Raw genomic sequence first — 25,052 nt, 5'->3', positions numbered from 1 at the left:
ATAAGCGGGTACATTAAATTATTAATAGAAATTGGCATTTTCTTATGCGGACAGGGATACTATGAAATTGGTTGGAGAACAGCCTAAGTTTATATATGAGAACAATCAGAATATGAAACAGATATTATGTGGTAATAGAACTTGCACTTTAACTCAAGAGGGAGAACTTGGTACTTTCCCTTGTGAGAAGTGTAAGATGTGTAGTAGCATGACACGAGTTCAAAAGTTTAAGCATCCAACTCTATGTTATGAATTTGAACCAAGGTTTTGTGCCTCCTGCAATACTACTAACCTCATTTACGTGGCTACATGTGATGGGTGCAGCTGTTTTTATGTTGGTAAAACCGCAAAACATCTTAGAGTGTACCACCATTTATATAATGTTAAGCATGGGAATTTATGCAAAGCTGTAGCCAAGCACATAGTAGAATTTTCACTTCATACATTTAGTTATAGGGTTTTACAAACTGTTGCAATGAACAAGAGAGTTGGTGATAATAATAATTTTATTGAACGCATGGAACCTAAATGGATTTTTAAGCTAGAAGCACACATCTACCCTGGTTTGAACAGTAGTATTTGTATTTAACCAGAGTTGGATGCTCGGCGTTTTAAGTAAATGGTTTTAGCCTTTTATATGGAGGGTAATTAATGTCAGTTGTTCTATTATTTAATTGTTCAATTATTTAATTGATACTTGGACTGTGATTTTGCTGCTATAAAATGTTTTGTATTGGGGCATTGTTTTAAGGATCTGAAGAAGCGTAGAGTGTCTACGTGAAAGCGCTTATCTTATGTAATAAATTGGATTTTTATCGCAATGGAAGCCGTGGTGGTTTTGTTAAGTCTTTGTTCATTTACAATAACAGCATATAATTGTATATTAATGTAAATGCATAGTGTAACAATGTTGCACAAATATATATCGGCATTGTTTTACAAAAGTACCCCCCCAGTTGTTTCACTCAGGAATGGGCGTTGCCAGAGTGATAGACATGAGTAGTGGCTGTGATGTACTATGCAAATGATGCATGATTGACATATCATGCTGATTTGCCTGTGACATCATACTTACATTGTTTGTTATTCGACACCTGTATCATCTAAAACAACATAAAATGGACAGTTAGAAGGTAGCACACTGGTGCAACATTCAGTACTTCTGCCTCATAATGGGGGATTCTCAGCTGGGATGCCTCCTTTGCAGAATCCACATGGTCTCCCTATGTCATTGAGGATTTTCATCAGTACACCAGTTTCCTCCCACACTACAGATGAACTGAGAAGTATGTAAACTGTCCATAGTTGTGCAGTATGGCAGTGCATACATTTCCATGTCCTGTAACAGACTAACACTCCATTCAAGATTAGTCTCACTGAAGCCCATGGAATGCCAGCACAGCATTCAGTTGCACAGTGACCCTTCAGTTGCCTAAGTAGATTATATGAGAATGAATGAATGAACATTTTATAGTATAAAGAGAGAATGGTTTTAAGGAGGCATAATTTCTGACACTTACAAATACGTGAAATGCAAATATGGATTTAAACATAAATGACTACAAAGTGCTACCTAAACAAATACATACTAAATAACAATATAATTAAATTAAGAAATACAATTGTTGCTACATGACTTGCGCAAAACAATTAAATGTGCGATCAATACACAGGTTAGTAATGTAAAGTTTCTTATTTATGACAAATTCAAATGCAGTCCAAGTTTCTGAAGGAAATGTCTTTAACTATAAAGAGCTTCTGAAGTAGTAAAACCACTACCATAAGGATACTGAAAAAAATCTGGACTTAAAAGCACATTATAAATATAATCCCTGATTGACAGCACTTGCCTCCTCTTGACAACAGGGTGGGGTGGATCTCTTACAGCAAGAAATTAATAAAAGAGCAAGAGACAGTAGTTCTAGGTCAGTGAAGTAGAAAGAAGCAGCAACTTGGGGTTTCATTCTTGAGTAGCCCTGCAGCAGTAAACATCTTATCTCGTTACAAGTCCCATAGGTTAACAACCTCAAACCGGTCAAGCAACATTACACTTACTTACACGTAAACAACAAAAACTAGCTAATTAACTGCACACTGCTTTTCTTCTTTTATAAGAATAAAAACATGCAATAAAACCTGAATGACTGACAGATGCCCAAGATGTTCAATAAACTAACTAGTCTAGTTCCAATGGGATTTAGGATCATTGTACATTAAATATATTACAAGTCAATGGAACCAGATTGCGGACTGCCAGGGAAAAAAAAAACAGAAGCATATTTTATGCTAGTCAGTATAAGCAGCAATCTACTAAAATTTTCCCACTATGTCTGTTTTCCGCATGCTGGCAATACCAGATGAATATTCATGTGGACAAACAAAATATCAACATGTTTCTTCAAGGATATAGAAAATGTCACCAGGTGCTGGATGTTGGGCAGGGTTTGGACGGGCTTTGCTACTGTGCATCCAGGGGGTACTGTTGTAAAACACTGCCAGAACACTTTAGTATAGTTTACTATAATATTCATATCTAGTGCAGGTATAGAACATCACAACCTTATTTATAATGAATATTGTGTACAGTAATACTAACATGTCCAACTTTATAACTCAGTCCACTCTGGAGTTTTTAGATTACCAGCGCGCGCGTGTGTGCTTGTGTGTGTGTGTGTGTTTTTGTATATCTCTCTCTCTGTATTTATATTTTTATATATATATATATATATATATATATATATATATATATATATATATATATATACTGAACAATGTTACTGGTGTTTATTATGTTAGACTCAGTGCAGTCCAGTATATGCAATGGCACTACACAGACATTTAGCTATCCCTACTATCCAGCTGTGGTAGAACTCGGACATAAGTAGAGATGGGCATAGTAGTTTGAAATTGATGATATGACCAAGTGGTCAGACTGCATTCCTGTGTCTTCAGTCATAAGACTCATAACTCTACAGGCCATGGTGGAGTATCCCACCCCTACAGATCTATTGTTAGAATATAATCTTTGAACTGCTTTAAAGTGATAAAACCTTTTACATGTATTTTGTGATCTTTCACTTTGATATTATTTAAAACTATGTTTACAACTGTCACATTTCGTTTTCTTCCTGTAACTATCCTCAGCTGCTTGCAATATATTTGTACATCTACCAAGTTCCCTAATTCTGTGCATTATCCTTCCTTGTTGGCCCTCCATTTTATATATTGTAGCATCTTGTCCACACTTTGCTTTCTGCTGTAGTGTCATCCACATCTGAATTATACTAAACTGTCTATACTTCTTACCCTAGTCCTGTGATATCTTGAAATGTTCACCATTTCCATTGAGACACACACACACACACAGACACACACAGACACACACAGACACACACACACACACACACACACACACACACACACACACACACACACACACACACACACACACACAGAAAAAGCTTTCTTATTAGTAAATGTTAATATAACTGCTTTGCGCATTGGTTGTGAATGTGCATAGCATTCCATGCATTTCTTGCATTTATTACGCAACATGCAAGGTTTCACATTTTGTTTTACTCCATCAGTACTGCTTGTTAATGTAGCTAAGAAAATGTGTATGTAGCATAAAGTCCTATCATGTTGCCTGTACAGCCTTTTACATATTCGGAGACATCACAATGTATTTCAGTAGGCACTCTGCACTGTTGTCAGTGCTGTATAAATCTTGCAGAATCCCACTGTTTAGTATTCTCAAAGAAAATATTTCATTAGTAACAAACTGTCCTTTAACAGAGTTATGGCTATGATCTATAGTTTTCCAGGTTAATCCTAAGTAAGTAGTGGGAAATTGGGACATTTTCTGATTGAACATGACACTGAGGAGGTGTACCATATTATATAAAGAAAAAAAAAGATTTAATTTCATTATACAAATGCTTACTGTTACAAAGTTGTAGTTGTTTCCCTTGTTAAGTACAACAGAATGATTACAGTATCATTATTTACTATAACATGAAGAAAAATATTAAAAATGTTTATACCAAAATATATTGGCCAGTTTCATGTTACCATACCCTGCTTAACAGGATGATTGCCTAAGTATGAACTACCTTGTAAAATCAGGGACAGATGCTTATGGAAACAGAATGTATTTTAGTAAAAACATTTTTGTTTGTTTCAGACAACCTTACCCTTTACCATCCTGATCTGTGTGGTGGCCGAAAACATTTGAATAATTCCCCATCTTTTTCTGAACATCATTCCTAACCTTTGCTCATAAAGGATGAATTTTTGTTGCAAGCATTTAACTTTGTTTTTGTTTCTTTTTTGTTTGTTTTTTTTTTTAGTTTAACAGATACACAGTAGTTTCAAGTTATGAATCATTCCACATTTATGTCTCAGTTATATTAACTGATCTATCTTTGGTGTTGAGTCTTTTATAACTTAAGTAAATCTGACGTGCCTTCAAAATCTCAATCCAAAGAAAAAAAACTGATAAATTCTCTCTTCTAACTGCATTCCACATTCCACATTAAAATATAAAACATCAACACATCGCAAACTACTTCAAGTATATTTACTGCAAATACAAATTTAATTGGAATGTAATTCGAGCAAAAGGGTAAAAGCAGCAAAGAAAAAAGGTGCCTTAAATATTTTATTTGATGAAATAAGTTAAATCACCTTGTCTTGTTCCTTCTGGCTGTCCAATTAATCTTTCCTTCTGCCCTTTACCGATTATGAATTCAGAATGTGAAGGAAATTATTACAGTGCGGTCTCTCCCTCCATGGTGAACTCCTACTTTTTTGCTGGCTGCCTGCCAATAGTTCTCAGCTGTCTGCTGTAATACAAAATTACACCTGTCGCCTCGTCTGATCTACAAAACCTGTAACTGTTATCAATTTCTGGCTTGCGTCTTAGACTGACTTCACTGAAGCATGTTAACCATTGTACAGCTGAGTAAATTCATAGGTTCATAGGTTCATACTAGAATATCTGCCCGAGGGCATTTATAAGCCTAGCCAGAATGTGTTTGGCTTTCGCCACCCATTTTAAATTTATTTTGCTATGCCCTTTTTCGAGGTTAGTGTACTGTGCCTCTGTCTAACAGTGACACAGAAGTGATACCGGGGTAAACCTATGATCTCCCATCCACTCATCAAGATTCCTCTTGAAGAGAGTCAATGAGAGACTCTGCCTAACCTGGACTGGGATTTTATTCCAGAGTGAAGGGAGCTCTGTTATGAATCTGTCCCTCCAGCATGTCCTATTTATTTCAGTGCTGAGGTTCAAGTCTTTCGAGCACGTAGCTCGATGGGATTTGGATTTTCTGAGGTGCAGCATGTCCATTAATTCCGGGTTGGACATGGCTTTATACGTCAGGCACAGATCGCCTCTGAACAGGCGGTATGCCGCTGAGTAGAGCTGGAGTTTCTTTAACCGGGCAGCATATGGCATCTGTTTGAGCCCTTTGATCCTCTTTGTAAGGTACTTTTGGGGTCTTTCCAGTTGCTGCAGGTGTCTGGTAAGGTACATCCCAAAAGGGGCATTGTACTCAATTATGGTCCTGATGAGGGATGAGTAAAGAGGCACGATGACCTCCCCTGATCTAGATGTGAATCCCTTCATGATTAGGTGGGCTATATAAAATGTTTTTCTAACCACTTTGGCCACGTGGTTATCAAATGAGAGATTGCTACCAACTTGGGTCCCCAGATCCCTAATTACTTCTTCTGTACTTAATGGATTACCACCTATGTGGTAATTTGTGGGCACTTTGTTTTTGCCAAAGGGGATGACTATACACTTTTTGGCATTTAGCTTGAGGCCATGGCTCTGGCACCAGTTGTCTGTTTCTATGAGGCCCTTTTGGAGAATGCTTGTGTTGGCTGTATAGTCGATTATGGTGCCCAGTTTACAGTAATCTGCGAACTTGGTCAGCCACGGTCCTTCCGTGTTGGCCTGTACCTCAGAGAAATATATACCGAACAAGAGAGGTCCCAGGACTGAGCCGTGTGGGACACCACTTGTAACTGGTTTGGAGTCTGACATGGCTCCAGCAATTCTAACCATGTGGGTTCTGTCCTTGAGCCAGTTTGCAATCCATCTAGTGACACAGGGGTTTATATTTAAGCTGGTGAGCTTATCTATAATGCCCGAGTGGGGTATTGTATCGAAGGCTTTTGTGAGGTCCAGGTAGGCTGTGTGGACCACCTTCCCTCACAATGGCCTTGGTGACTGTTTCAAAGAAATCAACCAGGTTTAAGAGGCAGGATCTGCCCTTAACAAAGCCGAACTGGGTAGGATCCAGTGTCTGTAGGTCCCCAATAACTTTATTTATGAGGTCCATGATGATCCTTTCCATAGCTTTGCAGACCAAGCTAGTCAGGCTTATGGGGCGATAGTTTCCAGGATCCATTGAGGCACCACCTTTATGGAGAGGGACCACTGTTGCTGTACGCCACTCTTTGGGCACATATCCTGTAGTAAGGCTGAGATTGAACAGTAGTTTTATGTTTGGGTTTAGCTCTTCTTGGAGTTCATGTAGGATGCAGCCCGACACCGCCTGGTCCCATTGATGCTGTGTTTTTTGCTTTGGAGAGGGCGGCTCTTACCTGAGCATCTGAAATGTCAGTGGGGCAGCACTCTGCTGGGATAGATATTTGCCCTTTTGGTGAGGGGGGAGAGAAGTTTGCGCTGAACCTGTCAGCTAGGATGTTGGCAATGTCTGTGGGTTCGGTGTATTTTGTCATTTTGGACTAATTCTGAGCATATCTGGGAATTACCACCCAGGTTCCTAACATAACTAAAGAAAGCCTTGTGATTATCCTTAGTGTCCTGTGCAATTTTTCTTGAAGCTGGTCTTAGACAATTTTATGAGTGCCCGTAGTTTTTGCTAATACTTATCAGTGATGCCTTCCCTTTTGGGATTTTGCTCTATCATGTAGTAGCTTCCTCCTTCTATTGTATAGTTTGTTTATGGCTGGGGTCCACCAGACAGGACGTCTGCCTTTGGAGGATTGGGTCTTTGTTTTATTTGGGATCGCATGATCCGTGCATTCCTGAAGGTGTTCATAGAATGCTTATAAAGCGATTCTGCGGTCTGGGCCATATTTTCCACAGGTCTGGGCTTTGAAGGATTCCACCTTGGTTTTGAGGAGTGTGAAATTTGCTTTAGAGAAGTTTTTCACTGTGGTTTTCTGGGCAGGGGGTGGGGTCGGGATGTGAATATCCAGTGAGATTAGTTTATGGTCTGATCTTACACTTCTGGTCTGGAGCATAGAGTCCCCATGTTGGTGATGATCAGGTCCAGTATGTTTTCCCCTCTTGTGGGAGTGGTAACAAGTTGTTCCATAGCATTTTAGTTTATAAATTCTAGGAACCTTTGGGCTAGGGTGTTGGAACTAGAGTAATGCTCCCAGTCTATGTTTGGGTAGTTGAAGTCACCCAATATAATGGTGTTTGGAGAGACCTTCATATTTTCCATTGTTCTCAGGAAGGCCGAGTGGGGTTCCTGGGTTTGGGAGGGTGGTCTGTAGCAGGCTATAAACTGGAAGGCAGTTTTACCCACTGTTAGTTGCACATGGATAGTCTCTGATGCTTCATGCTTTGCCACCAACCTGGAGATGTGGGTATCTTTGAAGAATATCGATACTCCCCCTCCTTTTGTGGTTCAGTCCAAGTTTTTGGGCCAAAAAGCATGGCATGAGGTATAACCTGGTAGTGCTGGGGTGCTCTCGGGAGCCCTGAACCAGGTTTCTGTTACTGCACAGATATCAATGTTCTCCATGCTAAGGAGAGTTTCGAGTGCATGCATCTTGAGGTTTGGACTTCTGGCGTTGAGTAGCATTACACTTAGTTACTTATCCCTTGTGATACCTATGGAGGTGGGTTTGTCTTTTGAGCCTTGCCTAAAAAAGGCACTATGGGGGTAGCAAGAGCCTTTGCCAATATCTGAAAGCCCAGGGGTGACAGGAGCAAGCCATCCCTAGTGAAGCATCGTGGCTTGTCGAGCATATCATCCCAAGCTGACAGGCATTGGATCCCATTAAATTGCTTTACACATCTTAACATTAAAGGACCACTACGGGCAAACAATGAAAAAACATATATTTTTTATCTTACTGTGATTTACTGCACTTCCTAAAGCTGCCTGCAGCAAAATAAGTGCTCTTTCCTAATTTCATTTTTTTTTTACTCTTGTCTGCCCTCATGGGGGGCAGATATTGTGATTCCTTTGGAAAGCTAAATCTGTCTCAATGTACAGACTGTGAGAAGAAATAGCCCTACCATTTGTTGTCAGACTAGACTTCCATTCACTTAGAATGGACCACCTGAAAAAAATGCCAAGTTTGAGAGTCTGCAGCTCATGTGTCATTAACTGGTATGTGCTGAGTTTTACAAATGTTATTCCTACTGATGTACTACACATTCTCTGAAAGAAACTTGCAAAAGTGTCAACAAATTACTGAGATAAAAAAGACTTTTCACAAGGAGCAGTTTTGCAAGTTTCAGTTCCTGGCCAAGTTACTCCTCCCATCTCCACTCCTTCAGTGGGCTACAGTCTCACATTTCCAGCTTTGCTAGATTCAACTATTTTGTCAGCTTTGCATGACAATAGACATCAAAAAATCAAAGCCTGGTGTGCCACTAAATCTCTTCCCTTGCGTGTCTCTATGTCTCTTCACTTCTGAATAGCATTTCCCAGGAATAAAATAAAACAAACGCATCAGTCCAGGCCAGTCTATCCATTTAAAATGTGCACAGTAAAATATTCAACTTATAATGCATTTTGGCTGCTGGCATGGTTATCTTTACATAGTTATTCTCTTATAGTATAACCTGAACGTATGGTATTTAATGATAAATTTTACAACAGTTCTCGGTTTCTTAGCAATGACCTCCCAAGCCTCTGATGTGAACTAGTACTTTTTCCTTGCTATTGCTTTATCCAGTTTGTCTTGGTTGTATACCTGTAGCATGTCTCCCATCCTCTCAGCAACAGACTCCTGGAGAAAACTTCCAAAGCAGATACTTGTATTGAAAGAGTAGCAGCAGCTGTAGCAGTGATACCACACTCCAAAACAATGCACTCAGACATAGTATTGACAAACACAGGGGAATATGTACGTCTGAATCAGGCAGTGATGGGATCAAAGGAGAGACTACTGTCCACCTGGGTCCCAAGGTCTCATCACACATTCGGTGTTAAGTAGACTACCACCTATGTGGTAGCTCGGTTCCACTTCATATCACTGAAATTTCATTTCATCGAAATTCAAATCGAGACCAAATTGCCGAAAACTCATTTTGTCGAAAACTCATATCATCGAATCTCAAATCATTGAAAACTATAAAGCAACTAGAAATAACATCCCAGACACTGTTTACTACGGTAAATTAGGAATGAGCACTTATTTTGCTGCAGGCAGCTTTTGGATGTGTAGTGAATCATGGCAAGATAAAAAAATATGTTTTCTTCATCATTTGCCCGTAGTGGTCCTTTAATCTGCTAGGGCAATTATTTCATATAAACACTTTCACAGTTACCTCTTTTCCTGTGATTTCTTACAAAATAAGAACCAGGACAGGAAATAACGTCCAAATTCTATATATGTATTTATTTATTTATTTACATTTGATTACTGGGAAAGTCCAACTAGGTAGGAGACCTTTTTCATTGCAGGACTGGGGGAAAAAGCTTTGAAGTATTACAAAACATTTTAAGAACAATAATTTTACAGAAATAATGCAAAAAATACAGTTTAAATAATTATACCAAATTAGTCATAATATGAAAACATTGGTTAAGAATAGATACAAGTTATATATCAATGATTTAATATTTAGAGAAATTTTAGGCAGTTTATAGAGAAATCAAAAGTAAGTTAGTATAATACAAACATTTTTCAAGTATTTTAGAAAGGGGGATAAGACTGCTATAGCTCTAAGGTTACTAATGTCTACTGAATGTCCTCCTTTGAGCACAGGGATAATGTATGACTTTTTCCCACAGAGACGGAATGTGGAATTCCTGGATTGACCTATTGGATTGAGACAGGGTAGGCAATGCTATTGGCTGCTGTTTTAAGGTATTCGCTTCAAAGTTAATCAGCTGATGAAGACCATTCTTTGAGTTTGTTTAAGACTAGTTTTATATAGGATGTGGGCACAGGTTTGAAGGTTAACGTGGATGTGGTGATATGTGACTTGGGGTTTCATTCTTGAGTAGCCCTGCAGCAGTAAACATCTTATCTCGTTACTGAGCAAGTCCCATAGGTTAACGACCTCAAAACGGTCAAGCAACATTACACTTACTTACACGTAAACAACAAAAACTAGCTAATTAACTGCACACTGCTTTTCTTCTTTTATAAGAATAAAAACATGCAATAAAACCTGAATGACTGACAGATGCCCAAGATGTTCAATAAACTAACTAGTCTAGTTCCAATGGGATTTAGGATCATTGTACATTAAATATATTACAAGTCAATGGAACCAGATTGTGGACTGCCAGGGAAAAAAAAAACAGAAGCATATTTTATGCTAGTCAGTATAAGCAGCAATCTACTAAAATTTTCCCACTATGTCTGTTTTCCGCATGCTGGCAATACCAGATGAATATTCAAGTGGACAAACAAAATATTAACATGTTTCTTCAAGGATATAGAAAATGTCACCAAGTGCTGGATATTGGGCAGGGTTTGGACGGGCTTTGCTACTGTGCATCCAGGGGGTACTGTTGTAAAACACTGCCAGAACACTTTAGTATAGTTTACTATAATATTCATATCTAGTGCAGGTATAGAACATCACAACCTTATTTATAATGAATATTGTGTACAATAATACTAACATGTCCAACTTTATAACTCAGTCCACTCTGGAGTTTATAGATTACCAGCGCGCGCGTGTGTGCGTGTGTGTGTGTTTTTGTATATCTCTCTCTCTGTATTTATTGATATATATATATATATATATATATATATATATATATATATATATATATATATATATATATATATATATATATATACTGAACAATGTTACTGGTGTTTATTATGTTAGACTCAGTGCAGTCCAGTACATGCAATGGAACCACACAGACATTTAGCTATCCCTACTATCCAGCTGTGGTAGAACTCGGACATAAGTAGAGATGGGCATAGTAGTTTGAAATTGATGATATGACCAAGTGGTCAGACTGCATTCCTGTGTCTTCAGTCATAAGACTCATAACTCTACAGGCCATGGTGGAGTATCCCACCCCTACAGATCTATTGTTAGAATATAATCTTTGAACTGCTTTAAAGTGATAACACCTTTTACATGTATTTTGTGATCTTTCACTTTGATATTATTTAAAACTATGTTTACAACTGTCACATTTCGTTTTCTTCCTGTAACTATCCTCAGCTGCTTGCAATATATTTGTACATCTACCAAGTTCCCTAATTCTGTGCATTATCCTTCCTTGTTGGCCCTCCTTTTTATATATTGTAGCATCTTGTCCACACTTTGCTTTATGCTGTAGTGTCATCCACATCTGAATTATACTAAACTGTCTATACTTCTTACCCTAGTCCTGTGATATCTTGAAATGTTCACCATTTCCATTGAGACACACACACACACAGACACACACACACACACACACACACACACACACACACACACACACACACACACACACACACACACACACACACACAGAAAAAGCTTTCTTATTAGTAAATGTTAATATAACTGCTTTGCGCATTGGTTGTGAATGTGCATAGCATTCCATGCATTTCTTGTATTTATTACGCAACATGCAAGGTTTCACATTTTGTTTTACTCTATCAGTACTGCTTGTTAATGTAGCTAAGAAAATGTGTATGTAGCATAAAGTCCTATCATGTTGCCGCTACAGCCTTTTACATATTCCGAGATATGACAATGTATTTCAGTTGGCACTCTGCACTGTTGTCAGTGCTGTATAAATCTTGCAGAATCCCACTGTTTAGTATTCTCAAAGAAAATATTTCATTAGTAACAAACTGTCCTTTAACAGAGTTATGGCTATGATCTGTAGTTTTCCAGGTTAATCCTAAGTAAGTAGTGGGAAATTGGGACATTTTCTGATTGAACATGACACTGAGGAGGTGTACCATATTGTATAAAGAAAAAAAAGATTTAATTTCATTATACAAATGCTTACTGTTACAAAGTTGTAGTTGTTTCCCTTGTTAAGTACAACAGAATGATTACAGTATCATTATTTACTATAACATGAAGAAAAATATTAAAAATGTTTATACCAAAATATATTGGCCAGTTTCATGTTACCATACCCTGCTTAACAGGATGATTGCCTAAGTATGAACTACCTTGTAAAATCAGGGACAGATGCTTATGGAAACAGAATATATTTTAGTAAAAACATTTTTGTTTGTTTCAGACAACCTTACCCTTTACCATCCTAATCTGTGTGGTGGCCGAAAACATTTGAATAATTCCCCATCTTTTTCTGAACATCATTCCTAACCTTTGCTCATAAAGGATGAATTTTTGTTGCAAGCATTTAACTTTGTTTTTTTTTTTTAGTTTAACAGATACACAGTAGTTTCAAGTTATGAATCCTTCCACATTTATGTCTCAGTTATATTAACTGATCTATCTTTGATGTTGAGTCTTTTATGACTTAAGTAAATCTGACATGCCTTCAAAATCTCAATCCAAAGAAAAAAAAAAGATAAATTCTCTCTTCTAACTGCATTCCACATTCCACATTAAAATATAAAACATCAACACATCGCAAACTACTGCAAGTATATTTACTGCAAATACAAATTTAATTGGAATGTAATTCGAGCAAAAGGGTAAAAGCAGCAAAGAAAAAAGGTGCCTTAAATATTTTATTTGACGAAATAAGTTAAATCACCTTGTCTTGTTCCTTCTGGCTGTCCAATTAATCTTTCCTTCTGCCCTTTACCGATTCTGAATTCAGAATGTGAAGGAAATTATTACAGTGCGGTCTCTCCCTCCATGGTGAACTCCTACTTTTTTGCTGGCTGCCTGCCAATTGTTCTCAGCTGTCTGCTGTAATAAAAAATTACACCTGTCGCCTCGTCTGATCTACAAAACCTGTAATTGTCATCAATTTCTGGCTTGCGTCTTAGACTGACTTCACTGAAGAATGTTAACCATTGTACGGCTGAGTAAATTCATAGGTTCATACTAGAATATCTGCCCTAGGGCATTTATAAGCCTAGCCAGAATGTGTTTGGCTTTCGTCACCCATTTAAATGAATTTTGCTATGCCCTTTTTCGAGGTTAGTATACTGTGCCTCTGTCTAACAGTGACACAGAAGTGATACCCGGGGTAAACCTATGATCTCCCATCCACTCATCAAGATTCCTCTTGAAGAGAGTCAATGAGGGACTCTGCCTAACCTGGACTGGGATTTTATTCCAGAGTGAAGGGAGCCTCTGGGTTATGAATCTGTCCCTCCAGCATGTCCTATTTATTTCAGTGCTGAGGTTCAAGTCTCTCGAGTGCGTAGCTCGATGGGATTTGGATTTTCTGAGGTGCAGCATGTCCATTAATTCCGGGTTAGACATGGCTTTATACGTCAGGCACAGATCGCATCTGAACAGGCGGTATGCCACTGAGTAGAGCTGGAGTTTCTTTAACCGGGCAGCATATGGCATCTGTTTGAGCCCTTTGATCCTCTTGGTGAGGTACTTCTGGGGTCTTTCCAGTTGCTGCAGGTGTCTGGTAAGGTACATCCCAAAAGGGGTAGGGTAGATATGGGAGGTAGGCGAAAAAATGAGTAAAAATAACATTACAAGTAAGAGAAACGAAACCAAGGAAAAGAATAAATAACATGGACAACAAGATTTACTGTGTGTGTGTGTGTGTGTGTGTGTGTGTGTGTGTGTGTGTGTGTGTGTATGTGTGTGTGTGTGTGTGTGTGTGTGTGTGTGTGTGTGTGTGTGTGTGTGTGTGTGTGTGTGTGTGTGTGTGTGTGTGTGTGTGTGTGTGTGTGTCTGTGTGAGTGTGTGTGTGGTGTAAAAGAACTATAAAGCAAATCTGCACTGATACCTGCTGCTGCCCTGCTGAGGGGGACTCTTGTGCAAGTGCAGTGGACTGGCTCCAGTAGGAAGGGATGGCAGCATAACTCTCATTATAGAACAAGAAATCTGGACAAGGCCATAAATAATAGGGAACAAAGGCCCCAAAATGGGACAATTTATAAATATTGCACTTACAAACTTAGAAAGTTTATAAACAGATTTTGCATTAGAGTGAATTTTCTTAAGGATATGAAGTCTGAAAATCAAATGCCTGTCAATTTTCTGACTTCAGTGTTCAATGATTTGCCAGTGATTTGACAGAAAACTGAAATTTTATGAATACCAGACAAAAAATCTGGATTTTCTGCAAAAATCTGTACTGTTGAGAGATATGGATGGGAGTCTTGAACCAACATCCATCAATCATTTTCATTTGTTTGCCAAAGCCATTACAGCAGTGTTTTGCAGAGAGGTGGGAAAAGCCTTAAATTTGACTGGTATGTTGTATGGGTGTGGGTAGCTGTGTTTGTGGAAGGTGGAGGTGTGTCTTTGTAAGTGTGGTGTGAATGTTATGGATTATGAAGTGGAGAAATTGAGTAAAATTGTGCTCAGTGAAGTCCCTAGTAATTTCATCACTGCCTGATTCAGACGTACATATTCCCCTGTGTTTGTCAATACTATGTCTGAGTGCATTGTTTTGGAGTGTGGTATCACTGCTACAGCTGCTGCTACTCTTTCAATACAAGTATCTGCTTTGGAAGTTTTCTCCAGGAGTCTGTTGCTGAGAGGATGGGAGACATGCTACAGGTATACAATCAAGACAAACTGGATAAAGCAATAGCAAGGAAAAAGTACTAGGTCACATCAGAGGCTTGGGAGGTCATTGCTAAGAAACCGAGAACTGTTGTAAATTTTATCATTAAATACCATACGTTCAGGTTATACTATAAGAGAATAACTATGTAAAGATAACCATGCCAGCAGCCAAAATGCATTATAAGTTGAATATTTTACTGTGCACATTTTAAATGGATAGACTGGCCTGGACTGATGCGTTTGTTTTATTTTATTCCTGGGAAATTATATTCAGAAGTGAAGAGACATAGAGACATACAAGAGAAGAGATTTAGTGGCACACCAGGCTTTGATTTTTTGATGTCTATTGTCATGCAAAGCTGACAAAATAGTTGAATCTAGCAAAAATGGAAATGTGAGACTGTAGCCCACTGAAGGAGGGGAGATGGGAGGAGTAACCTGGCCAGGAACTGAAACGTGCAAAACTGCTCCTTGTGAAAAGTCTTTTTTATCTCAGTAATTTGTTGACACTTTTGCAAGTTTCTTTCAGTGAATGTGTAGCACATCAGTAGGAACAACATTTGTAAAACTCAGCGCATACCAGTCAATGACACATGAGCTGCAGACTCTCAAACTTGGCATTTTTTTCAGGTGGTCCATTCTAAGTGAATGGAAGTCTAGTCTGACAACAAATGGTAGGGCTATTTGTTCTCAGTCTGTGCATTATGGTACAGATTTAGCTTCCCAAAGGAATCACAATGTCTGCCCCTGTGAGGGCAGAAAAGAGTAAAAACAAAATAAAATTAGGAATGAGCACTTATTTTGCTGCAGGCAGCTTTGGGATGTGTAGTGAATCATGGCAAGATAAAAAATATGTTTTCTTCATCATTTGCCCGTAGTGGTCCTTTAATCTGCCAGGGCAATTATTTCATATAAACACTTTCACAGTTATCTCTTTTCCTATGATTTCTTACAAAATAAGATCCAGGACAGGAAATAAAGTCCAAATTCTATATATGTATTTATTTATTTATTTACATTTGATTACTGGGAAAGTCCAACTAGGTAGGAGACCTTTTTCATTGCAGGACTGGGGGAAAAAGCTCTGAAGTATTACAAAACATTTTAAGAACAATAATTTTACAGAAATAATGCAAAAAATACAGTTTAAATAATTATACCAAATTAGTCATAATATGAAAACATTGGTTAAGAATAGATACAAGTTATATATCAATGATTTAATATTTAGAGAAATTTTAGGCAGTTTATAGAGAAATCAAAAGTAAGTTAGTATAATACAAACATTTTTCAAGTATTTTAGAAAGGGGGATAAGACTGCTATAGCTCTAAGGTTACTAATGTCTACTGAATGTCCTCCTTTGAGCACAGGGATAATGTATGACTTTTTCCCACAGAGACAGAATGTGGGATTCCTGGATTGACCTATTGGATTGAGACAGGGTAGGCAATGCTATTGGCTGCTGTTTTAAGGTATTCGCTACAAAGTTAATCAGCTGACGAAGACCATTCTTTGAGTTTGTTTAAGACTAGTTTTATATAGGATGTGGGCACAGGTTTGAAGGTTAAAGTGGATGTGGTGATATGTGACTGTTGGGCAGGGCTGGGATTAGATGTTGGGGAATCCTTGGTCAGAGATGCTATACTATGTATGAAATTATAGCTGAATTGTATTGTGGTTTCAAGTGATGAGTTATTGAAAGACGGAATAGAGTTGAATTGTTGGCCAGCACGTTTTCCTTAATGGACATAGTGCCTTTTTTAGGCAAGGCTCAAAAGACAAACCCACCTACATAGACAACACAAGGAAAAAGAAACTAAGGGTAATGCTGCTCAATGCCAGAAGTCTAAACCTCAAGATGCACGCACTCGAGGCTCTCCTCAGTATGGAGAATATCGATATCTGTGCAGTAACAGAAACCTGGTTCAAGGCTCCTGAGAGCACCCCAGCACTAACAGGTTATACCTCATACCATGCTTTTCGGCCCCAAAACTCGGACCGAACCACAAAATGAGGGGAAGTATCCATATTTATCAAAGATACCCACACCTCCAGGTTAGTGGCACTGCACAAAGCATCGGAGACCATCCATGTGCAATTAACAGTGGGCAAAACTGCCTTTCAGTTTGTAGCCTGCTACAAACCACCCTCCCAAACTCAAGAACCCCACTCAGCTTTCCTGAGAACACTGGAGAATATGAAGGTCTCTCCAAACACCATCATATTGGGTGACTTCAACTACCCAAACATAGACTGGGAGCACTACTCAAGCCCCAAAACCCTCGCCCAATGGTTCCTAGAATTCATAAACTCAAATGCTATGGAACAACTGGTCACCACTCCCACAAGAGGGGAAAACATATTGGACCTGATCATCACCAACATGGGGACTCTATGTTCCATACCAAAGGTATACCCCTCATTGGTAAGATCTGACCATAAATTAATCTCACTGGACATCCATATCCCATCCCCACCCCCAGCCAAGGAAACCACGGTGAAGAACTTCTCAAAAGCAAACTTCACACTTCTCAAAACCGAGGTGGAATCCTTCAAAGCCCCCAGGCCAGTGGAAAATACGGCCCAAACCGCAGAATCCTCAACAAACGCATTCTATGGACACCTACAGGAATGCATGGAACGTGCTATCCCAAATAAAACCAAGACTCACTCCTCCAAAGGCAGGAGACCTGTCTGGTGGACCCCAGCCATAAATAAGCTATACAACAGAAGGAGGAAGCTGCTACATGATAGAGCAAAATCCCAAAAAGGGAAGGCATCTCTGATCAGTGCTAGCAAGAAACTACGATCCCTCATAAAATTATCTAAGGCCAGCTTCAAAAGAAAAATTGCACAAGACGCTAAAGATAATCACAAGGCTTTCTTTAGTTATGTCAGGAACCTGGGTGGCAACTCCCAGATATGCTCTGAGTTAGTGCAAAAATGACAAAAAATACACTGAACCCACAGACATTACCAACATCCTGGCAGACAGGTTCAGTGCAAACTCCCCCCCCCCCCCCAAAAGAGCAAATGTCTATCCCAACAGAGTGTAGCCTCCCCTGACATCACAGATGCACAGGTGAGAGCTGCCCTCTCCAAAGCAAAAAACACAGCATCAATGGGACCGGACGGTGTCCCGGGCTGCGTCTTACACGAGCTCCAAGAACTGAACCCTCACATAAAGTCACTGTTCAATCTCAGCCTTACTACAGGAAATGTACCCAAGGAATGTCATACAGCAACAATGGTCCCACTCCACAAAGGTGGTGCCACAACGGACCCTGGAAACTATCGCCCTATAAGCCTGACTAGCCTGGTCTGCAAAGCTATGGAGCATATTATCATCATGGAACTCATAAACAAAGACATTGGGAACCTCCAAACACTGGATCCTACCCAATTTGGCTTTGTTAAGGGCAGATCTTGCCTCTTGAACCTGGTCACCTTTTTTGAAACAGTCACCAAGGCCATAGATGAAGGGGGAAGGTAGTCCACACAGACTACCTGGACCTCGCAAAAGCCTTTGGCACAATACCCCACTCGGGCATCATAAATAAGCTCACCAGCTTAAATATCAACCCCTATGTCACAAGATGGGTTGCAAACTGGCTCAGGGATAGAACCCACATGGTCAGAATTGCAGGTGCCATGTCAGACTCTAAACCAGTTACAAGTGGCATCCCACAAGGCTTAGTCCTGGGACCTCTCTTGTTCGGTATATATTTCTCTGAGGTACAGGCTAACACGGGAGAACTATGGCTGACCAAGTTCACAGATGACTGCAAACTGGGTGCCATAATCGACTCGTTGACTGACACAAGCATCCTCCAAAAGGGTCTCACAGAGATGGATAACTGGTACCAGAGCCATGGCCTAAAGCTAAATGCCAAAAAGTGCATAGTCATCCCCTTTGGGAAAAACAAAGTGCCCACAAATTACCACATAGGTGGTAATCCATTAAGTACGGAAGACGTAATTAGGGATTTGGGGACCCAAGTAGACAGCAATCTCTCCTTTGACAATCACGTTGCCAAAGTGGTTAGAAAGACCTTCTATATAGCCCACCTTATCACGAAAGGGTTCACATCTAGATCAAGAGAGGTCATTGTGCCCCTCTACTCATCACTCATCAGGCCCATAATTGAATACAATGCCCCATTTGGGATGTACCTTACCCGACACCTGCAGCAACTGGAAAGACACCAAAAGTACCTCACCAAGAGGATCAAGGGACTCAAACAGATGCCCTACGCAGTTAGGCTAAAGAAACTCCAGCTCTACTCAGTTGCTTACCGCCTACTCAGAGACGATCTGTGCCTGACATATAAAGCCATGTCCAAACCAGAATTAATGGACATGCTCCACCTCAGGAAATCCAAATCCCTTAGAGCTACACGCTCCAGGGACTTAAACCTCAGCACAGAAATAAATAGGACATGCTGGAGGGACAGATTCATATCCCAGAGGCTCCCCTCACTCTGGAACAAAATCTCAATCCATGTTAGGCAGAGCCCCTCAATGACCCTCTTCAAGAGAAATCTTGACGAGTTGATGGGAGATCATAGGTTTACCCCTGGGATCTCTTCTGTGTCCCTACTAGACAGAGGCACAGTAAACTAACCTTAAAAGGGCTATCTTCTGTGACCTACTATACAGAGGCACAGTCAACTAATCTAAAAGGGTGGTGAAAGCCAAACAAACTCTGGCTAGGCTTATAAATGCCCTAGGGCAGATAGCCTAGTATCAACCTATGAACCTATGACATCCAAAATATTTTAGGGTTGCATTTACTATTATTCTAGGACAGTTTTTTTGTCTGCATTAGTTTGATTTTAGTATGATTGCAAAGCTTTCTGAAGCTTTCAAGATATTGTGCTGTTTTATATTTTTGCCCTTCTGTCCATGCTTTTGTTCTATCCTGCATTAGCATTCTCCTCTTTTTGGATAGCCAAAGTGTATTATTTGCTTTTAGTCTCTTCCTTCTACTGGAAGCATGGAGGTGCTTAGGAGAAATGGCAGTGGAATTTTTAACTAGATTGTTTAATGAAATTTTGGAAAGTCAGAGGATGCCTGAGGAGTAGAGAAAAAGTGTTTTGGTACCTATCTTTAAGAATAAGTGTGATGTGCAGAGCTGCAGTAACTACAGAGGGATAAAATTGATCAGTCACAGCTTGAAGTTGTGGGAAAGAGTAGTAGAAGCTAGGTTAAGAAGGGAGGTGATGATTAGTGATCAGCAGTATGGTTTCATGCCAGGCAAGAGCACTACAGATGCAATGTTTGCTCTGAGAGTGTTATTGGAGAAATTCAGAGAAGGTCAGAAGGAGTTGCATTGTGTCTTTGTAGACTTGGAGAAAGCATACGACAGGGTGCCTAGAGAAGAGTTGTGGTATTGTATGAGGAAGTCGGGAGTGGCAGAGAAGTATGGTACAGGATATGTACGAGGGTAGTGTGACAGTGGTGAGGACTGCAGTGGGAGTGACAGATCCATTTAAGGTGGAGGTGGGATTACATCAAGGATCAGCTCTGAGTCCTTTCTTATTTGCAGTGGTGATGGACAGGTTGACAGATGAGATCAGACAGGAGGCCCCATAGACTATGATGTTTGCAGATGACATTGTGATCTGTAGTGAGAGTAGGAATCAGGTTGAGGAGACTCTGGAGAGGTGGAGATATGCTCTAGAGAGCAGAGGAATGAAGGTCAGCAGGGCTAAGACAGAATATATGTGTGTAAATGAGAGGGACGGTAGAGGAATGGTGCGGATGCAGGGAGTAGAGTTGGTAAAGGTGGACGAGTTTAAGTGCTTGGGATCAACAGTTCAGAGTAATGGTGAATGTGGAAGAGAGGTGAAGAAGAGAGTACAGGCAGGGTGGAATGAGTGGAGAAGAGTGTCAAGAGTGATTTGTGACAGACAGGTACCAGTAAGAGTGAAAGGGAAGGTCTACAAGAGGGTAGTGAGACCAGCTATGTTATATGGGTTGGCGACGGTGGCATTGACAAAAAGGCAGGAGTCAGAGCTGGATGTGGCAGAGTTAAAGATGTTAAGATTTGCACTCGGTGTGACTAGGATGGATAGGATTAGGAATCAGTACATTAGAGGGTCAGCTCATGTTGAACAGTTTGGAGACAAAGCAAGAGAGACGAGATTGCATTGGTTTGGACATGTGCTGAGGAGGGATGATGGGTATATTGGGAAAACGATGCTAAGGATGGAGCTGCCAGGTAAGAGGAAAAGAGGAAGGCCTAAGATAAGGTTTATGGACGTGGTGAGGGAGGACATGCAGGCAGTTGGTGTGACAGAGCAAGATGCAGAGAATAGGAAGAAATGGAAAGAGATGATCCGCTGTGGTGACCCCTAACGGGAAAAGCCGAAAGATAACGATGATGAGTCTCTTCCTTCTAGAAGGTGCAAGGCTATTTAGAATATTCAGGAAAAGTGTACTGAATTAATTTACAGTATCATCTAAGGGGAGGGTTTTTTTAGGAAGTTGCAGCTAACAGATAACTGGTTAGTAATGAACATTTCCAAGTTAAACTTGGAAAGGTTGCGTGTTGTTTTATAAAAGTGCTGTATACCTATACATAGTCAGACAGACAGACAGACAGACAGACAGACAGACACACACACATAAACATGCTTTAGTAAGGCACATACACAAACATGCAGCCTCCCATACAGAAGACACAAGCACACACACACACACACACACACACACACACACACACACACACACACACACACACACACACATGGACACACACACACACACACACACACACACACACACACACACACACACACACACACACACAGACACACACGGACAGACACACACACGGAAGGACACACACACGGAAGGACACACACACACACACACACACACACACACACACACACACACACACACACGGACACACTCACACACACACACACACACACACACACGCGCGCGCATTTCTGAACTACTTTGCTCCAACATTCTGGACCAGTCACCAAAATCAATGACAATTTTTGAACACTACTTAAATTCATTTAAAAAGTTAACAAAACAACACGTTTTGCATCAATATGCAGCTTTTCAACAGTCAGAAGAATAAAACTCTTAATATTGGCAATACTGACTGTAATCCTTACTAATTTACAAGAAAAGCAAACATGTTATGATGGACTAGGCATAAATAGGAGACAAATTCAAGAACAGTCTGCAAAATATGGGACAGTTGAAAGGTATCACGCACACACACACACACACACACACACACACACACACACACACACACACACACACACACACACACACACACACACTAAAATGCAGAGAGAGAAAGAGACAGACATAGGTTCATACGTATATACTAGGCTAACAACCATCAAGGTGTTTATAAGCCTAGCTGTGCAGCCCAACTCAATTGTGTCTCACTAGATCATTGGCATTTATCAGGAGGGGTATGTAAGTTAGGAATTTTCTACAGATTATGTAGGGGGATATGTTAATTTGTGCATTACTGCCTGCTTCTGTCTCTCAGAGACACTGGGGCCAGACAAAGGGGGAATTTCCAATTTCCCATTCATTGGTCAAGGCTATGCTTAAGTAGGGTTAGGGATGGACTCTGCTTCACATGGGTGGGGTACCTGTTACAGAGCATAGGAATCCTCTGACACACATAACTGTCTTTCCAGCATGTTTTATTTATGTCACAAGCAAAATTTAGATAACTGGATCTAGTGGTTCTGATGCTGTTCATTTTGTAGATGTGCATAATGTCCATCAGAGCTGGATCTGAGGATGCCTTGCATGCTAGGCACAGATTGCCTCTCAATAACCTGTAGGAGACAGAGTATAAAGACGGGGCTTTAAGATGATCTGTATAGGATAATGTGTTTATACCCTGGACTCTCCTGTTAAGGAAACTTTGTGGGTTTTCCAGGTGCGAGGTTGGCATAATGGTTAAGGTGTTTACCTTACAGACACAAGGTACAGGGTTTGATTCTCACATGGTTTAATTGGCTATTGGCTAAACTTAAAATGGTCCACAAAGGCAGTCTATGCTACTATTAGGTGGTACAAAGTATCACATATTTGCTGTTATGTAATCACATAACCTTTCGTCCAAGTATGACACAAGTGTCATTAGTGACTGGGTAATTTATTTTATAGGTTCATAGGTAGGTACTAGGCTATCAGCCATGGGGCCTATACAAGCCCAGCCAAAAAGGTACCCTGGCTTTTGCCACCCAAGAAAATTATTTTCCTGTGCCACTGTCGAGCAGAGTCACAGAAGTGATCCCCGGGGTGAATTTCCTTTTTCACATCCAATCATCAAGATTATTTTATTTTTTATTTTATTTTACATTTGTTTACTGGGAAAGTCCTACTGGACACAGGTCCATTTTCAGCAGAGGCCCGGGGAGAAAAGCTCCAGATATAGTTAAATAAAACAAAACAAAAATACAACAGATAAATCATAAAGGTAAACATTGCAGATATACATTGACACAATAACAGGCAGTCATTTACAGCAAAGGATACTTAGCAGAAGTTAGTTTTTTTTCTCATATACTCTAGGGATTTGAAATGGTCAGAGGATGGGAAGTGGAGAGCCACCCTTATGTAACTAGTGGAATCCCAGTAATATACTAATCACAGCTGTTCATTTACTTCACACTTATAAACTACATTTTACCTAGATGTCAGAGCCTTTTTTAATTGTACTGGTTATTACAAAGTTATAATACAGCTTAGGAGTGGCATGTTACCATCCTGTTACAGCTAAATTGTGTGCACATAATTACACTACTAATATGAGTGAACCAATATCATCTCTGTTACACATTGCTTTACACTGTTCATACTGTATGCATAAACCAATATCATCTCTGTTACACACTGCATTACAATGTTCATACTGTATGCATGAACCGATATAATCTCTGTTACACATTGCATTACACTGTTCATACTGAATGCATGAACCAATATCATCTCTGTTACACACTGCATTACACTGTTCATACTGAACGCATGAACCAATATCATGTCTGTTACACACTGCATTACACTGTTCATACTGTATGCATACACCAGTATCATCTCTATTACACACTGCATTACACTGTTCATACTGAACGCATGAACCAATATCATCTGTTACACTTTACATTACACTCTTCATACTAAACACATGAACCAGTATCATCTCTGTTACACACTGCATTACACTGTTCATACTGTACACATGAACCAATGTCATCTCTGTTGCACACTGCATTAAAGTATTCATACTGTGTGCACATATTATACTGCACAGACCGCCACATATTAGCAGATATCAGCTGCAAGTATATCCAGGTAAGACCCTATAGTGCAGTATTCCAACAGTTGGCAATATTAAAGAACATACCTGCCTCATCACTCTTCCCTTCCCCCCACCAGCTGCTGGGTCATAGGATATTACCCCTCTACACCCCCCTAAGTTATGCCCATGCCACAGGCCACCTAGTAATTAGCCATTAAATGAATGCCTGAAAAAGCAACATTAGATGAGTCTTCGGTTATATCCTCAACCCTCAAATTAAAATAGGCTAGTTAAGAACCTCAATTATGTGGATCATGGACTATCCAGTTATGTACAGGGATTAATCACAGTACCCAGACTTCCCTCCTTCATGAAAGACATGTTGTTATTCGAGGAATAGAGCCCATTCAAGGAAAATGTACAATAAGGATATGTAAGAAGAAGTTATAAAAAACTGAGAAAGTGGTAGCTCTGTTTTATGGATATGAATAGTAAGATACAAGCAGTCAAAATGCTTTTAGTCCCTTTTGTTTTATACACAGGTAAGGCATATTTTTATTACCCAGAGGAGAAGTTGTGGCTATCAATAAACAGGTGAAGGATTTTATCTGGGATGGAAAGACGGCAAGAGTCAAGCAGGATAAACTGATTCTTCCAATAGAACAAGTTGGTTTGGGATTACCTGATTTGAAGGGGTATTTCAGAACTACACAGTTAAAGGACCACTATGGGCAAATGATGAAAAACATATATTTTTTATCTTGCCATAAATTACTGTACCTACCAAAGCTGCCTGTAGCAAAATAAGTACTCATTCCTAATTTTATTTATTTTTTTATCCTTCTCTACTCTCACGGGGGCAGGCATCCTGA

The 25,052-nt window shown here is 39.7% G+C and overlaps 1 protein-coding gene across 6 annotated transcripts in view; it reads right to left on the bottom strand.

Annotated features, from left to right (window-relative positions):
* The window catches only part of LOC122803551 (NXPE family member 4-like), a 444,095-nt gene that overhangs the window by 313,893 nt on the left and 105,150 nt on the right, over positions 1-25,052 (bottom strand). The window contains exon 1 of one of the 6 annotated variants that reach the window (XM_044073207.1): positions 4,687-4,777. The exons of the other annotated variants lie outside the window; for them this stretch is intronic. The gene's annotated coding sequence lies outside the window, so the exon portion shown is untranslated. Of the gene's footprint in view, positions 1-4,686; positions 4,778-25,052 lie in introns of those variants that run through there. 6 annotated transcript variants of the gene reach the window in all.

Source organism: Protopterus annectens, chromosome 5.part1 (assembly GCF_019279795.1).
Source record: "Protopterus annectens isolate FY-2018-M chromosome 5.part1, PAN1.0, whole genome shotgun sequence".
Classification (NCBI taxonomy): Eukaryota; Metazoa; Chordata; order Ceratodontiformes; family Protopteridae; genus Protopterus; species Protopterus annectens.
This window is presented reverse-complemented; position numbering and strand designations above follow the sequence as displayed.